Source organism: Capra hircus, unplaced genomic scaffold, assembly GCF_001704415.2.
Source record: "Capra hircus breed San Clemente unplaced genomic scaffold, ASM170441v1, whole genome shotgun sequence".
Classification (NCBI taxonomy): Eukaryota; Metazoa; Chordata; class Mammalia; order Artiodactyla; family Bovidae; genus Capra; species Capra hircus.
In genome coordinates this window covers 1,110-5,519 of record NW_017204803.1, presented here as the reverse complement: position 1 = coordinate 5,519, position 4,410 = coordinate 1,110, and the positions used below count along the sequence as shown (strand labels likewise).

The 4,410-nt window shown below is 38.8% G+C and overlaps 1 pseudogene; it reads left to right on the top strand.

Moving 5' to 3' along the window:
- Positions 1-451: 451 nt before the first annotated feature.
- On the top strand, positions 452-1,280 carry LOC102188683 (annotated as a pseudogene).
- The last annotated feature ends 3,130 nt before the right edge of the window (positions 1,281-4,410 follow it).

Below are 4,410 nucleotides of genomic sequence, written 5' to 3'. Positions count from 1 at the left end.
TAAGAGGACAAGGGTGACAATCATACAGCCTTGGACATACTCGCTTGTGGTCTATTTGGGAACCAGTCTGTTGTTCCATGTCCAGCTCTAACTGTTGCTTACTGACCTGCATATAGGTTTCTCAAGAGGCAGGTCAGGTGGTCTGGTATTCCCATCTCTTTCAGAATTTTCCACAGTTTATTGTGATCCACACAGTCAAAGGCTTTGGCATAGTCAATAAAGCAGAAATAGATGTTTTTTTTGAACTCTCTTGCTTTTTCGATGATCCAGCAGATGTTGGCCAATTTGATCTCTGGTTCCTCTGCCTTTTCTAAAACCAGCTTGAACGTCTGGAAGTTCACAGTTCATGTATTATGTAGCAGTAACTGGTAAGACTGAGGCTACAAGTGAATGAGTAGTATCACCTGTATAGAAACTTGAAAATTTTTTAAAAAATCCCAATACAAAGCAGGGATCGCAGCAAACACACCCGCCACAGAAGCACTATGGCATTACCTCTCCCTTCAGCTTAGCAGCCCCCAAGGAGACTAACTGCCTGCTTACACAGAAACTAGTGGAGACTCTGAAGCCTTTGGATTTTTGAGGAGATAGAGGAACTTCAGTGCAGGATTTTAATTTTGGGAGAATTAACCTGGTAAAAGACTGGATATGAGAAATCAGTGAAAGCAAGAATGTTCCACAATCTGTAATAGAACTTGCTGATGGGAAAATGTTTACATCTGGACCTTACAGATTAGGAGTACATACAAAACCTGCCAATATTGATGCATGTGTGTTGCAACAAGACATGTTGATTGAAGTGACTTTTTCACCTCATTCTATGATACGTTGAAATTACAGGGAGAAGTAAAAGATTTAAGAGCTGTTGAAGAGGCATTTTGTACCAGTTATCAAACTGTTTGATGGGATAGAGATTGATATTTTGTTTGCAAGATTAGCAATGCAGACTATTCCAGGAAACTTGGACTTAAAACATGACAGTCTGCTTAAAAATTTAGATATGTATAAGAAGTCTTAATGATTGCAGGGTTTTGATTTTGTTGCAAATCAATGAAATGGTTTTATGAGATGTTTTACATCTAGTATCAAACATTGACAACTTCAGGTTAACCCTGAGGGCTATCAAACTGTGGGCCAAATGCCACAACATCTACTCCAATGTATTAGGTTTCCTCAGCGGTATCTCCTGGTATATGCTCATAGCAGGAACTTGCCAGCTTTGTCCAAATGCGATAGCATCAACTCTTGTACATAAATTTTTCTTGGTATTTTCTAAATGATATGTGTTTAGATCATATTAAAATAAAGTTGATTATAGACTCTGAAAAAAAAATCCAGGGCACTCTAAATGTGCAGCCTTGCCTATGCACTGTATCTTTGAACTGAAAAGTGTCTTTGCAAATTAGTTTTCTAATTAGTGAAGTTCCAATAAAATGAGTTTTTCAAAAATTTTTCTTTTAAAAGTAATAAATGATACTGGCAAGCAGCCTTAATTGTGTTTTGTTCTGAAGTGTTAATAACCTATTCCTTTATTTTTTTTATTAAACACTGCTTAATTTTCTGTGAAGTGGTTGAATTGGTTTTTGTTGTTGTTTTGTTTTCAGAACAATGAAACCTGATGGAAATGCTAACTTAGATCTATCATCCCAAACAATGGACGTATGTTACTGGTCTTATAGGCAGAGTGGTGTTACCCTACATCTCCCAGAAAAATACTCAAATAAAGAATTATGATATAGTTTCATTTACAGGTCTAATGGCAGTGAAATTAGGAATTTGAATCATAATTGCTTCAATATTTTCAGAATGTGGTTGAAGGTTTTCCTTTTTCTTTAGAACTAGGTAATGACGTTGGTGATTCTGACCTTTGGCTGGCTGAGAAAAATAAAGACCGGCTATGTCAAGACATGGCTGAGAGACTAACATAAAAATAGAGGGCTTCCCTGGTAGCTCAGATGGTAAGGAGTCTGCCTGCAATGTGGGTAACCAGGGTTTGATCCCTGAGTCAGGAAGATTGCCTGGAGAAGGAAATGGCAACCCACTCCAGTATTCTTTCCTGGAAAATCCCATGGATGGCAGAGCCTGGCAGGCTAGAATCCAAGGGGCCACAAAGAGTCAGACATGACTGAAAGACTAACATAACAAGATAAGGTTGGTGGTTCTGGCCTTTGACTTGTGGAGAAAAAGACCAGTTAAGTCAAGACCAACTTGAAGGCACTAAGGAGACCCCTTAAAGTGTTCTTCCTGATTAGTTCTAGGTAAGCACTTAAAGATAGAAGAGCAATGTTATAAAACAACTGCTCAGAAATGTAAGTAACAGAGTTAAGCTCTGTATTTTTCCCTTTATAATATAGCAAAATATGCAAGTGGATTTTTATTGTCAGCCACAAAGACTGTACAAATTACAGTGAAGTGTTTGCATCTCTTTAAATTTTGATCCACACCAGGGTGGCGCTACTGACATTTGGGGCAAGCATTCACTCAGTTGTGTTATAGGCAAATTTGGCCTTGGAGTACAGAATGAAGCAGGGCAAGGCTAACAGAGTTTTGCCAACAAAATGCACTGGCTATACCAAACACCCTCTTCCAACAGCACAAGAAAAGACTCTACAAATGGACATCACCAGATGGTCAATACCAAAATCAGATTGATTATATTCTTTGCAGCCAAATATGGAGAAGCTCTATACAGTCAGCAAAAACAAGACTGGGAACTGACTGTGGCTCAGATCATGAACTCCTTAGTGGCAAGTTCAGACTTAAATTTAAGAAAGTAAGGAGCATCATTAGACCAATCAGATATGATCTTCATCAAATCCCTTATGATTATACAGTGGAAGTGACAAATAGATTCAAGGGATTAGATATGATAGACAGAATGCCTGAAGAACTGTGGAAGAAGGTTCGTGACATTGTACAGGAGACAGGGATCAAGACCATCCCCAAGAAAAAGAAATGTGAAAAAGCAAAATGGCTGTCTGAGGAGGGCTTACAAATAGCTGTGAAAAGAAGAGAAGTGAAAAGCAAAGGAGAAAAGGAAAGATACAAGCATCTGAATGCAGAGTTTCAAAGAATAGCAAGGAGAGATAAGAAAGCCTTCCTCAGTGATCAATGCAAAGAAATAGAGGAAAGCAATAGAATGGGAAAGACTAGAGATCTCTTAAAGAAAATTAGAGTTACCAAGGGAAAATTTCAGGCAAACATGGGTTCAATAAAGGACATTGAGCCCTGAGGTATGGACCTTAGGTAAGGACATTGAGCTCTTAGGTGTGGACCTAAGAGAAACAGAGGATATTAAGAAGAGGTGAAAAGAATACACAGAAGAACTATACAGAAAAGATCTTCATGACCCAGATGATCATGGTCATATGACCACTCACCAAGAGCCAGACATCCTGGAATGTCAAGACAAGTGGGCCTTAGGAAGCATCACTACAAACAAAGCTAGTGCAGGTGATGGAATTCCAGTTGAGCTATTTCAAATTCTGAAGATGATGCTGTGAAAATGTTGCACTCAATATGCCAGCAAATTTGGAAAACTCAGCAGTGGCCCCAGGACTGAAAGAGCTCAGTTTTCATTCCAATCCAAAGAAAGGCAAAGCTAAAGAATGCTCAAACTACTGCACAATTGTGCTCATCTCACACACTAGTAAAGTAATGCTCAAAATTCTCCAAGCCAGGCTTCAACAGTACATAAGCCATGAACTTCCAGATGTTCAAGGTGAATTAAAAAATGCAGAGGAAGCAGAGATCAAATTGCCAACATCTGTTGGATCATCAAAAAATCAAGAGAGTTCAAGAAAAACATCTATTTCTGCTGTATTGACTATGCCAAAGCCTTTGACTGTGTGGATCACAATAAACTGAAAAATTCTGAAAGAGATGGGAATACCAGACCACCTGACCTGCCTCCTGAGAAATCTGTATGCAGCTCAAGAAGCAACAGCTAGAACCAGACATGGAACAACAGACTGGTTACAAATTGGGAAAGGAGTGCATCAATGCTGTATATTGTCACCCCTGCTGATTTAACTTATATGAAGAATGCATCATGTGAAACACTGGGCTAGATGAAGCACAAGCTAGAATCAAGATTGCCAGGAGAAATATCAATAACCTCAGATATGCAGATGACACCACCCTTATGGCAGAAAGTGAAGAAGAATTAAAGAACCTCTTGATGGAAGTGAAAGAAGAGAATGAAAAAGTTGACTTAAAACTCAACATTCAGAAAACTAAGATCACAGCATCTGGTCCCATCTCTCCATGGCAAATAGATGGGAAACAGTGGAAACAGTGATAGACTTTATTTTTTGGCTCCAAAATCACTGCAGATGGTGAGTGCAGCCATGAAATTTAAAGACATTTTCTCCTTGGAAGAAAAGTTATGACCAACCTAGATAGCATATT